General features: G+C 40.9%; 1 protein-coding gene across 2 annotated transcripts in view; it reads right to left on the bottom strand.

The window, feature by feature from the left end:
* LOC140325733 (phosphatidate phosphatase LPIN3-like) overlaps nt 1-14480 on the bottom strand; it is a 53797-nt gene that overhangs the window by 37494 nt on the left and 1823 nt on the right. The gene's annotated exons all lie outside the window — the stretch shown is intronic.

Genomic DNA, 14480 nt, shown 5'->3' with positions numbered 1-14480 from the left:
TTTTGTTGCCCTTCTCTAAACCCATGTCAGATGCCTCGTTCTCTTCTGACTGCTGCTGTTTTTTTAATTCTGCCAACTTCACAATGGTGACTTAGAGGTTAGCAGTAGGAAACAAAGGGAACGCAAGCATTCAACCCCAGAAGGGTAAAATGTTAAAACTACTTAGCCAACCATACTTCTTGAACTTGAGTGAGAGCCAATAATATAATTATTTGATTGCAGGTCCTGCTTAGCTACATTTCTAATTTACATACCAACAGTGTTGCTTGAATCTAGGTACATTTTTATGAATAATTTATCTAAATTTTTAATTAATACATTCAGATTCAGTTGATTGTAAGCTGAACTACCTATAACATAGAGCACTGTTTCTCAACCAGGGTTCCTCCAGAAGTTGCTTCCTTGAGCAAGGAGCAAATAGTGATTCTCAGGTCAGTTTAAGTGACACCAATGGCATAGGGGTGGCATCCTTCCTAATGACTACCATGTTAATGTACTGTGAGCTGTGAATATAGTAATTATAGAAGGGGTTCCCTAAGACCTAAATGTTTTTTATGGGTTCCCCCAGGTTAAAAAGTTTGAAAATGGCTGGTCTAAAGCAAACATATTAGGAGTCACTGCAGGACCATACCACGAACAGTTATGAAGACCTTATTGACAACTAATTTATCTGATGAGAAGTTACTGTTAATTGGACAATAAGTGCCAAGACAGATACACATAAACCCTTTCAGGTTGCAAGCCCCACTTTAATGCATTTTCTTTTGAACAGTACATTTAGCTAATGTTGAGTTTCAATGAAACCTATTAGATTTTCATGACTGCTATTGTTGCAGTTCCTTATAAGTGTAGCAAAGATGGTGGATGGACAGAAATGTTTTTTTAGGTGGGTGGGCTATGAAAAGGCAAGGACACTCTGTCCTCAATGGGCAGGTGACAGGCTCTCTCTCTAATGTGTTATGTTCATATTTTCTTTATTTATTATGTAAAGGGATAAAAAGGAAAGAGATTACAGATTTTGTTCTTCTTGACCATGAAAATGTATAATATTGCCTCTTCATTTTTTGTGAAGGTGAAGCTCCTCATTTGTTTTCACACATATTACACATGTATTCTGTGTCTTTATAGACTCAAGTAAAAGGTTATTGTTTACCGGTCAGATTCACTCAAGGTGAAATTTACATAAACAAATGAATGACTCATCTCATTGACTGGTTATTCGATGGATAGCTTAGTCTAAGCTTTGGATTCTGCAAATCCTGCATCAAGGCTAGAACTGGATTGTGTATACCAGGGGTCCCCAACCCTTGGTCTGGGGAAGGTCCCTGCTTGGGGGGGGGGCACCGGCCAGGGCCATGGACCATGTCTACCGTATGCATCGCTGGCTCAGGGAGGCGTGGCTCAGACCTGCGATGGGAGAGTGGGCGGGAGATCTGGGGGAAGTTTCTCCCCCTTTGAGTGACACACGGCTCCCTGCGCATGCGCGGACCAAAGTCAGTGCATTTAGTGGTCCGTGAGCTCCAAAAGGTTGGGGACCACTGGTGTATACAACCAATATTGCACTACTCTAGTAGCAGAGGAAGCCAGGGGCAGCACATTGCCCCCCCTGCCCAGTTGCTAAACAGGGCCAAACACCCAAAACCAAACTGCCAGCAGAATAGAGTAACCATTTCCCCAATGATTTTTGCTGGTTCAAAGTGCAATAATATAACACAAACTGTGTCTTTAAGTTTGTGTCTTTAATATGTATAGCAATGACACCTAGTCATCTTTAGGGGTAAGGATGCGGTGTCGCAATGGAGGGAAAAGAAGAATAAATCAGGCCTAGCTTATGGCAGAACCCTTCTGTCTCTTTAGAAAGTCCCTAGTGCTCTTGGAATCCTTGGCCATGTACTAAAGAATATCTAAAGCCAATATTTTTTTAATCTATTAGGGGGAACTGCCCTTATTTTCTGTCCTATAGTCACACTAACAAATGGAAATCTATACAAAAACAGGTAAACCTCTCATACCCAATTGTAATTGGCACATGTGTCCCTATTGGGATATTTACTATCTACTTATGTTCTGATGACAGGTCAAACATTTTGATTATCTTATTACTTTCATTACCAATGACAGTGGCCAGTGGGATACATAGAGAAAGTGAATATTCCCAGTTGCCAAAAAAACAAGAATTTGTTTGCTCTATTCAAAGCTGAGAAACATTTGCTTTTAGGTTAAGTTCATACAGGTGGTGGAAAAATGTGATTCCAAGTAGTTCCTGTGGGTTTGCACCTTGTCTGCTTCTTGAAAGCCCCAACCTAATAGACCATGCTTTTAACATTTTACAGTGGGCAGCAGCGGCATGTACTGAACTGTTCACTATGGCCCCCAATAATTCCCTATGGATAGCCATGGGTGAGTGAGACATATAGCATCTCAACTATTATCACAGTGTACGGGCATGAGGAAGCAGTAAGGGGATCTTAAGCCATCTTGGCTCCTACGGGCTTTCAGTGGCTGGCAACTTTCCAGGTGCTTGGTCACTCACACCGCAGTGCTGGTTCCTAAAGACCCAGTGTGTGCAGATTTACAGCAGGAGGCAGTGAGCAGTACCTCGTACTTCCACCCCATTCATTTTATATGGGACTGCCATGGGTAGAAGCTATTAGCAGCATCTCCCCTGAGGTTCACTGGCATGAGGAAGCAGTAACCACACCACAACCTCGTTACCAGTCTGAACAAAACTGCTTTGCAACCTCATTGGCCATCTGAACAAAGCCGTAGATACACAGTGTTTATTTTGTGAATTCAGGGACTGTATATAAATAGTACAAAAATTATAATAATAATAAAATGAAAAAGGTAAAAACATAAAAAGAAGGTAAAATAAAACTGACACAAAGCCCTTGTGATTTCCCTTTAACTATAATTACAGCCTTGTAGTCACATTAGCTCCAGTGAGAGCGGAGTATTTTGCACATTCTCCTGGTGTCTTCCAAGATATATTTAGAGGTTGGAAACTTGCAGGGTGTGAGAATACACGGAGGGATTAATCTGTTTTCCGTTTAGTGTCCACTTTTTATAGAGTTCAATTAAATTCATGTGTTTCACACAAAGTGCAGCCAGCTGCTAAGGAGTATTGGGGCTGCTTCTTTTATACAAGGGAAGATCTACACTCTGAGCTTTTAGGATTCTCCCTAATGTAAAGGAAACCTGTCAAAAGAGAAATAGAGTGCAGATGCTGAGCAGTCCTCTGAAAATGCTAGCTGCCTGGCAATCTTGGAGATCCCCTGCAATATGGATAAGTTCAGGCAGGAAATAAGGTTCAGGTGCAGTTACAGCATTTTCAATTTCACAAATCATGCTTGTGGTTAAGACACCACATGGAGCATCTCACCTGTGGCTGCTCAGAGGGAATAAATGGGGATGGTAGTTAGTAGTTGAGTACCGCCCACTGTCACCCACTGTCAAATTTTGAAATGTTCATTAGGAGCCAGTGTAGTGGCTAATGGGTGAACCTGGGTGATCCAGCAAACCTGAAATAGATTTCTTAAAATCAAAATGTTTTCAATCCTAAATCAAATCCATTCCAGGTATGCTGGATCACTTAGTTTCTCCCATGATAGTTTATCTTCTCCAGCCCTGGAGGGCTGTAATGAATCAGGCCCATAGTCCTCACGTCATTTGCATTGAGCTGAGTGGTTCCCAGGATGCAGGCAGCAGTATGGCATGATTTGCAGCCTGCACATACTGAGTTTATTTCCCCTTCAGCGGCTCCAATAGAAAAGAGAGCATAACATTATAACACTGGTAGATCATAGACTTAATAACAGCATGAAATGCCAAGCTGCAAAATCTGAAGCTAGTAAAGTACTTTCTTGTATTAAAAGAGGAATAGACTGCAGAGATGGAGACATTATCCTTCCCCTGTACAAAGCATTGGTCACACCACATCTGCAATATGCAGCCCAGTTTTGGGCACCAGCTCACAAAAAGGACATTGTTGAATTGGGGAGAGTGCAGAGAAGGGCAACTAAACTAATAAAAGGAATAGAGGAGCTCAGCTATGAGGAGAGATTAGCTGAACTGAATCTATTCTTCCTTGAGAAGATATGTTTAAGGGGGTATATGATCACCCTGTATAAATATATAAATGGTCCATATAGAAAACTATCTTCCCCATTATTCACTTTGAGATCATTACAAAGGACAAGAGGGCACTCTTTGCGTCAGGAGGAAAAGAAGTTTAAGCTCTGGATAAGGAAGGGATTCTTCTCTGTAAGGTCTGTGAAAATGGGGATCGGCTCCCTCAGGAAGTAGTTTCAGCAACTACTATAGATTGCTTTAAGAAAAAGCTGGATGCTTTTCTAGAAGCACAGAATATAACTGGGTATTGAGGCTTTAAAGTAAAAATAACAGTGACTGTTAATCCAGGGAACATCTGATTGCCTCACAGAATCAGGAAGGATTTTTTTCCCCTGTTGAAGCAAATTGTACCAGGGTTTTTTTTCCTTCCTCTGGACCAGCTATGTCCTATAGGGTTTTAAATCTGGGATATGTTTATTTCCCTAGTAGTTGAACTTGATGGATTTATGTCTTTTTTCAACCTAACCCACTATGTAACAATGTAACATTAAAACATAAATGTAACATTAAAACATAAAACATAAAACATAACATGCTGAGGATTCTTAATGCTATCTATTTATACCACTTTAAGTAAAATGACTTTAACTGTTTTGTCAAAGCACATTTCACAATTCACAACACCCAGATTCTGCTACCCTGCTGTTCTGTGTGTCAGATCCCACAGTAAGTCCATGTTTGTCAATGTTCCATCTTGTGTAACTTGCAGGAATTCAGTCCACTGTGGACATGAGAAGGGTGTGAGAGCAGATGATTGCGTTATTCTGCTTTCTACTGTTTCCAGAACACTCCAATTAAATACATGTGCCTTGCTGTAATCCTAGCCAATTGATGGGAAAAGCTCAATTAAGCTGCTACTGGGTGGGCAAACTTTGCGGGGAAAGTGAGAGACTTCACAAGCTGATGGCACGTAATGACATAAATATGAAACGGAAGAGAGGCAGGAAAAATGTACAAGATCATCTGGAAAATCCAAGGTTAACCACAATGCATCATTGGTTATAGTCACCAAAGATTGTGCAAAACTTTAATAGCAAATTTCCATCACGTGCCTGGTGGTGCTGAATTTGTACAGGTGGTATTATTGGTATGATAATATTATTTCAGCGTTATGACATTGGGATTCAGCAACAAATAGCTTTAGTGAGTTGATAAAATACCTGCAGAAATTGTAATATAAAATAATTTCTAATGATCATATCCATAAAATCTACTAAAGCTTCCTGAATCAGAATCCTCTTCAAAGGAAGTCCCGTCTTCAAAATTCAGCATTTCGGGGGGGGGGGGGGGGGTTAACTGCCTGCATACCCTGCTACATGTAGTGGTTCCATCTTCTGGCCAACAGCAGTTTGGTAGGTACCAACGGCAGGAACCATTGATTGCATCAGGGAACTGGGAATCCAATACACTAGAGGTAGTCAAACTAGGCCAGATACAGTCTAGCCAGTATTCCAGTCGGGCCTAACACCCCCCTAGTTATTTATTGTTGGATCCGGCCTAATTGAATTGTCGCGTTATTGCAAGTTCCCGCAATATCATTGGGTTCCCGCACAGTAACCCCAAGTACAATGCCTAAAGAGCAGAAGCAACGCACAGCTATCACCCTTTAGATGGTTGACCTTGAACGTCGTGCCTTCAACCCCGAATGGACTGACGAATTATTCTTCGTCCAACGCAGCTTCAAAGCTCTGTGTTTAGTGTGCAACGACACCAACAGCACTTTCAAGTTGTCGAATCTCAAGGGGCATTTCCATGCCAAGCACACGCACAGAGACTACACCGCGGATGAGCGGAAGACTAAGGCTGCTCGCTTGCAGTCACGGTTGGAAAAAACCTTTCCTAGGACACCTTGTTTCCTCTGGTCTAGTGTGCCTTCTTGACCTCCGGAAATGGCCTTGTAGTCCAAAAAGTTTGCCGACCCCTGCAATACACCTTTAAAAGTTTCATAGTAAAGATCCAATAGCATTCACATGATGTAAATTTATTATAAAAGATTTAATATTTCATAACCCACCTAGGACCTCTTACTCTGATACATTTCATTTAAAGGTGTAATGAGGCTTTTTGGTGAAATGCATCAGGAAGAGTCCTAGGTGGGGCTTTTTTTTAGCTACCTGGAATTCTACCGACAGCATGTAAGGTTCAATATTTTTTTGCCAAACTTTTCTCTGATTTTGGATAGAGCAGAGAAAAAATTTTTCGGTCCATGTGTGTATCTCATGCTGACCACCATCACTAGGGAAGAAAGTAGAGAAAAAAAGTTTAACCGGCCAACACAACAAGCTAGCAGTATTACAACAAGACAGAGTATCAATATGTTAAAACTTTGTGAATTGAGTCTCATGACTTTGTACAAAGCCAAGCCAGCATTTAAGCAGACCAGGCTGCTTCATCATGGCAAGACCCAACATTTCCCTTGGTCCTTGAGTTTTTGCACAGGGTGGTGTGAAATGCCCAGACAACAGAGCCCTGAAAAGTTTGCTAACTAATTTTTTAATGATGACAAATGTTTTGAAGAGAGAAAATGTGGTAAATTGTAAACATACATAATTCACTGAGATAGCTCCAGTAAAAGGACCTCTGCTTGTTAACATTTTGCTTGAACTTTTCATAACTTTTTGCATACACATTATTATTAATTTGCAGACTCTGTTGCCCTCTGCTGGACTTAATGCTCACATGTCAGTGGGAGGGATCTGACTTCATTTTCTCAGCACAAATCTGCATCTAGATCTTCAGTGTGTCAAAATAGTTTCTCAGACAGCTGTTCTGTCAAGCTGTCAAACACAAACAGGTTTAATACAAGGACTGAGTGCAGAACAAGGGACACTGTACATAAGGTATAGATTGCAGCAAAATCTTTTTTTGCTGGGAATTTTGAAAGAATGAGATGTTTGTAGTTAGGTAATTGGGAGTGTTTAATTGTCAATCTGTCATCAAAACTTGCAATGGTCAAATAAGGGTCGTGATAGCCTGATAGCTGCAAGGGATGTAACCAATCAGAACTTTTTCACTAATAGGGTGAACTTACAAAAAAAAACCTTTGTAACCTTTATTTCTAATATTTAAGTTGCTTTCTGCATTTTATCAGGGTATGTAAAAAGTCTTTTTACTATTTTTAAAATTATTATGTATTTGGGAATGTCAAACAAATTCTCTGAATATGGTGCTTGTGTGGCTGTTTTTGAAATACCCTTTAAAAAAAGGTTTAACTTGTTTGTTTTTTCATTTAAATTGCCCCTTTTGAAAATGTGCAGACATTCGAGAAGGTATATGCTCATTCGAACTTTCTCATCATATCACATTGATCAAGTCCCCTGTTCTCAGTAGAAGCCACTAGAAGGAGCTCACTGCAATCATTTGCCTTTTAAAGTTTCTCCAGTTTTTAACTGACCCCCAATTTTGTTTTCACCAATACTGAGCCCACTCCTGAAACTGCAGTTGGCACCCCCAGTCTATATGATACTTAAGCATCTCCCCTCCTATTGTGTGTTACTTCCCTCACCTCCTAGATTGTAAGCTCTTCAGGGCAGTGTCACTCTGTTGTTGTTGTCTGTCATTTGCAACGCATATTTAATGTACAGTGCTGCGTAATATGCTGTATGCTGTAATGCCGTTTATTAATATTAAAATTATTATTAAAAAAGTAAAGTCATGTGAGCACCATTCAGTGCAGTAGTAAAATGATCGTAGGTAGAAGGAGCGTGTGTATGACAGCCTGGGCTCATGGGAAATGGGATGAATACCGCAGGCCATCATCCAACATAGAAAAACTGGTATCTGGTGGGGAAATTGACGTTCTACAGTGTTTGGTTTATGATAAGTATTGCATTTATTTTAAATGCTTCCAAAATTAGTGTTTTGACCTGGAGTTCTGCATTAACAACTAGTAAGATGAGATATCAGCCACTCAAGGAGAGAATTGTTTTTAATGAACAAACTCAAACTTGTATTGTGATAAGGAGCAGTGAAGCACAACCATTGTGTAGCACCGCAGAGAAGGATGCAACGTTTGTGTATGTAGTAAGTGAATGTGACTGCTGTCATTTACTTTTAAAATTGCATATAACACGTAACAAACTGATCTCCTATACAGCTTTATCTAAAAATTCTGATAAGATTACACATCCCTTTGAAGAATGTAGTCAGTATCCTGTCTTCATTAGAACTATAAACTTATTTCTGCTAATATAACTTTCAAGGTAATTGCAGATGAATGATTATACAGTAGGAGAGAGCTTTCTGTGAAGGGCTTCCATTGTGGTTGAGATTTTACAATGTCCTCCATTGTAAACATCGGAGTGCAATACACAGAGCTCCCTTCACTGACCTCCCCCCCACCACCACCCAGATTCCACACATTCCTACCCTCCACTGTCCATCATGTCTGAGCCCATCCCTGATAAAGGGAAACCAAGGGCTTTGGACATTGCAGATAAACATTTAGGACTCTTTGAAGCTATCTCCTATTTGCCAAGGGCCTGCTGAAAGATCTGCAGCGGTAGCTTTTGGAGCAGCTTTTCTCAATCTTTTAAACATGGGGAAATCTTTCTAATTTCAGGTCTTCGGGGAACCCCTGGTATAATTATTATATCCACAGCTCACAGTACAATAGTATGGTGGTCAGTGGGAATAATGCCTCTGACATTTTTGGCTTCCGGGAAGAATGTCACCCTTACACATAGCCAATGTCAAAAATCATTGGTGTCAGTTATACCCACAAAGGAACACCTAGCAAACTCTGGAGGAACTTTGAGGGGGTAACAAGGAAGTCATGTTGAGAAACCCTGTTCTGGACTGTTAACTTAGTATTACTATTTCTATGAAAATTAAATACTGTGACCATGTCACTAAAGGTCCTCATACACAGGGAATGATCAGAACCCTGTAGAAGCATTTACCCTAGGTGACCTACATATCAACCAAAGGCCACCCAGGCCCATATGGCTGATCCCAGTTATGAGAGATAGCTGAATGATCCAAACTTTTTTTTTACCTACGAAAGATTTCTATACTCAAGCATGTTCATTTCTATAATCCCTCTGAACCATTAATCTCAATGAGGAGGAAATGGAAATTACTGATGAGCTTTACACCAGAGGTGTCTGATTTAAACATAAATATGGGTGCTTGGCCAAAAACTTTGGGGTCTGTAAATTATTATTATTAATATTGTTAATAAACAGGATTTATATAGCACTAACATATTACGCTATACATTAAATAGGGGTTGCAAATGCCTAATACAGACAGTGATATAGGAGGAGAGGACCCTGCCCTGAAGAGCTTACAATCTAGTAGGTGGGGGGATTTACACACAATAGGAAGGGGGATATGTAGTGGTGGGAAGTAGTGATGGTTTCAAAAGACAGAAGAAGATGGGTAGGCAAGTTTGGAAAAAATGGGTTTTCAGTGCTCTTAAATGAGCAGAAAGTAGGAGCAAGCTGAAAAGGATGAGGAAGACCATTCCAGAGAGTTGGAGCAGCTCTAGAGAAGTCTTGAATCCGTGCATGTGATGAGGTTATGAGTGAGGAAGTCATTAGTTGGTCATTGGAGGAGCGGAGAATAATATTTAAAGCAGTGAATCTGACATTCCCTGGTGGAGAATCAATTACTGTCATAGACATTGACAATTGCCCATCGGAGAATGTTTCAGCAAATGTTAGATTTACCGCTTTATATATAGACCCCTTTGTTCATCTTTTATCAGATGAGGTTTTCTAATCTTCACATCCTTTGGGTAGACTCTAAACTGTATTTTGAAAGCTAGGTTATCTCTTTATATTCTCTGGTTAACCAGCAGGAAGATTAAAAAGAGATGAAAGTTACATTTTTTTTGATGAATGATAACTGGATAAGAGATACCCTAAAGGGAAAGTACAGTGTATTTCTAATGAGCCTCTTTAGAGTGTACACCTTATAGTCATTTTTGATTTGACTGTTCCATACTTTTTAAAATTGTAATAGTTCAAATTTTTACCACTAGAAGGAGCCTTACACTTCATTCACCCAATTTAAAAAATATAGTATTTATCTGTTTTGGGTAAAGTAAAACCTGCCATTTTTTTTGTCCAGCTAAGTCCCACTGGGGGAATTTTATTATTATTAATATTAATAATAATAATTTATTAATAAACAGGATTTATATAGCGCCAACATATTACACAGCGCTGTAAATAGGGATTTCAAATGACAGACAGATACAGAGCCTCACTGATGAAAGTGTATTCTCTCCAGCCTTGGAGAACTTTAATAGATCAGGGCCAGACAGTGAGACAGGAGGAGAGGACCTTGCCCCGAAGAGCTTTCAATCTAGGAGGACAGGTAAGTATCACACAATAGGAGGGAAGATATGCAGTGATAGGAAGTAGTGAGGGTTTTACAAGACAGGCGAAGACAGGTGGAGAGGATGGGATTTGAGTGCTCTTTTAAATGAGCAGAAAATAGGAGCAAGCCGAATAGGACGAGTGGGACCATTCCAGGGAGTCTGGGCAGCTCTAGAAACGTCCTGGAACCATGCGTGTGATGAGGTTATGAGTCAGGAAGTCATTAGTAGGTCATTTCAGCGCAATAAGCGACTAGGGATGTGTTTTTCTATCAGGTCAGAAAGGTAAGTGGGACAAGAAATGTGGAGGGATTGAAGGCAAAGCACAGGAGCTTGAATTGGATTCTAAGGTGAAATGGAAGCCAATGAAGAGAACTACAAAGAGATGCAGTGGAAGAGGAGCGGTGGGAAGGATGGGAGAGTCTGACTGCAGCATTAATAAGAGATTGTAGAGGAGAAAGTTGAGTTAGTGGAATACCAGAGAGGATGAGGTTACAGTAGTCCAGAAAATAGATGAAATCAGTGTATACAAGGAGTTTGGGGGTCTCTGGAGACAGGTAGGGGTGAATGCTGCACAGGTGAAAGTGACAGGACCTGGAAATGGGGGAGTAAAAGAGAGGGCAGAATCGAAGGTGACACCAAGACAATATACCTGAGGGGAGGGCCGAATAACAGTGTTGTTAACAATTAGGAATATGTGAGGGGGGGACAGGGAAATGATGAGTTCTGTTTTATCCAGGCTGAGTTTCAGAAACCTGTTAGCCATCCATGACACCTTATCCAGGACTGAGGGAGACAGGTCAGGGGTGGACAAATAGATTTCTTAGATTACTGTCATCAGCATACAGATGGTACTGTAAACCAAAGGAAAGAAATCTAACTACCGAGTCAGGAGATGTACAGAGAAAAGAGAACCGGTTCAAGGACTTACCCTTGGGGAACACCAACAGGGAAGAGAGTGGGAAAGGAGGAATTACAATTGAAAGAAACCTGAAAGGAGCGGTCAGAGAGGTAGGAGGCAAACCAAGAGAGAGCAGTGTCACTAATGGAGTGCATGATTTTGATTAGAAGGGGGTGATCAACAGTGTCAAAAGAGGAAAGATCTAGGAGAAGGAGGTGGGAAAAGTTGCCTTGAGACTTAGCTCCAATTAGTTCAATGGCCACTTTAGTAAGAGCTGTTTCGGTGGAATGGGCAGCTCGAAAGCCAGACTGGAGCAAGTCAAGCAGAAAATGGTGTTCAGGTAATCAGCGAGTCTTTTATAGAAATGGCGCTCAGGAAGTTTGGAAACCTATAGGAGAAGGGAGATAGGACAGTAGTTAGAAGATATGGAGGGGTCTAGTGAGGGTTTCTTCAGGATAGGGAGAATAATGGCATGTATGAAAGTGGACGGGTAGATACCAAGTGAAAGGGAAAGGTTGAATAGTTTGGTTAGTAGGGGGGGGAGCTGGCAGGGTCAAGGAATGGGCACTAAGTAGATCAGAGGGAATTGGGTCAGGTAGGTAGACAGGTAGTAGATGTAGATGATGAGAGAAGAGATCCAGAATAACAGGGCTGAGGGAGGCCAGTGATGATTTACAGGTGGAAGGGGTGGATATGGTTGGAGTGGCACGGTGATTTTGACAATTTTATCTCTAAAGTAGGTGGCAATGTCTTGGGCAGAGAAGGTATTTGTGGGGGAGCAGGTGTGGGTTTAAGAGGGGGTCAATTGTTGAGAAGAGGCTGTTTGGGTAGAATGCTTGAGGATTACAGTGGAGAAAAAATTTTGATTGGCGTGTTGTAGTCTGGCTTTGTAGTCAATGAAGTTGGTACTGAGGCCAGATTTCCTCCACTTGCGCTCAGCTGCACAAAGTCTTTTGTAGATGTTTGGTTATTGTTGTGCCAGGGTTAGGTTGTGGTCAGAAAGGGAAAATGGTGGGTCAAAGTGGGTGAGGTTGCTGGGTTTTGAAAACACCAGGACTAAAATGTCCAGCGATGCATGTGGGGCAGATTACATTTAAAACCAAAAATTGCCAAATGGAAATAACCTGATAATATACAGGTGTGTGCAGGTTTTCTGCAGAAGAGCAGGGCAGATAGTATGAACGGTGGTGGTATCTGCTGAAGACCAGTCTGGAGGGTATGAAAGTGGGCAGTGAGCTTAGTTGGAAAGCTTGGAGAATATGAAAGGGGGCAGTATGTGAGGGAGAGGAGCCCAGAGGGTATCGGAGGGGTGATATCTGCTGAGGAGGAGTGTACAGGGTATAAAGGGGGTGGTATCCCCTGGTATCTTTTCCCTCTCCAGAGGGTACAGATGGAGGTTATATGTGCAGGAGAGGAGTGTGGGGGATATATTAGGGGCAGTATGCGCAAGAGTGTAGCTCAGGGGGTATGAAAAGGGGCAGTGTCTGTGGAAAAGGAATCCAAAGGGTATGAAATGGGCTAGAGGGAGGTCCCATATTGACTTAGTCCCTGTTGCTTTACTTCCTTCCTTCTGGCCAACTTGGTTTGATGCCCCCAGCTTTCTGCATCCCCAAAGGGCCGTGTAAAGTCATGAGCACTAGGGAACGGCACCTCAAAGCATTCAAATTTCCCGGCCCCTTCTTGTTCCTCTGTCAGGGGATGGGGCTTAGCCTTCTGTCATGGGTTACCCCCTTTCCTTGCTGTGAGGTGGCCTATCCTGGTCCATTCTGTGGATTCTGTGCACAAAACAGCATACCAGGGATCCATAGAAAACAAATTATAAATCTAAAATTCTAACATTCCCATGTCTGGCAGAAGGTTTAAAAGGGACGGTATCTGCAGGAGAGGACTGTGGGGGGTGTTAGAAGGGGCAATATCTGTATAAGAAAAAGAGTAAGGGGGTGGTAGAACCCACTTTTATCAATCCAGGTCAAAAACAGGTCAACTACAGGTAAAATGCATCTGTGATTGAACTCTAAATGATCTCAGAAGCATTCTAAATTGATGTCTTAAACCCAGGCCCAAAGAAAATTCAGACTGTTTGTGTTCTCCCTGGGAGATTTCCCCTCCCTTCGTGTTAATGCTTAACCTGGAAGATGTCCTCTCTCTTTCTTTTCTGGTAATTGGTGCCACTAGCAAAATGAGTAAAGGAAAATCTCCTCAATGGGCACTAAAAAATACAACAAAGGTCTTCTTAAAAAGGGAGGTCAGTCAGCAACAGTTTGAAGAACCCCTAGCAAGGTCTGAGGAATCCTGGTTGAAACTTGCCAACTTAGATATTGATTATGGGGTTTAAAAGAAGGAACCACTTTAAAATTATGTTGTATGGCCACAAATGTTCATTTCTCATTGATAAATTTCCTCATTACATAACATGACAAAACCATCATAACAATCACAGCAAATGCACAGACCAAGGAACTTAAGAAACTATCAGTTGGTTTTACTCTTTAGGATTAACTAAAAATTAAAATATTTCTTAATAGACTGATCCTTTTAAAAAATTGAACTTTTTAAAAATGTAATTAAAAAACAATGTAATTGTACCTAGTTTGTATTGTTCTATTAACCTTAAAAAAACAGTACAGTGTGTCAATGTGTCCCTTGCGGGTCCATATAAATATCTAAATGACAGTACTATTTATTTTAAGTGGCACCTCGACATATCTGCCTTTTAGTGTGTCACAATGCATATAATGTATTGCATTAGAAAAGAAATCATATCCTTTTTTTAAACAAAGTGCATTAATGCACTGAAAATTATTAATGAGGCCTAAGTTTTGCAATGGAAACATTCAAGAGTGAACAGCTCAATTTGTTTTGCCGTTGACAACGATGCAAATATTGAGCTATTGAGGTAAACTGATCATTTTAAACGCAGAATACTTAGTAGTAGTTAAGTATATTCAAATCGACCTGTTCTGTAACTTTGAGGATGTTTTGCTACTTGTTATGTAGTTTCTGTGCCGAAACATCTTCAACATTGCAGAAGTACAGCTGAAAGTTACCAACAACTACTAAACTACCACCTGAATGAATGAGAAGCTTCACCGACAGTCCTACAGGCAGATGTCTGCAACTGAA

This window comes from Pyxicephalus adspersus, chromosome 3 (genome assembly GCF_032062135.1).
Source record: "Pyxicephalus adspersus chromosome 3, UCB_Pads_2.0, whole genome shotgun sequence".
Classification (NCBI taxonomy): Eukaryota; Metazoa; Chordata; class Amphibia; order Anura; family Pyxicephalidae; genus Pyxicephalus; species Pyxicephalus adspersus.
The sequence above is the reverse complement of the archived record's forward strand: the minus strand, read 5'-3'. Positions and strand labels throughout refer to the sequence as shown.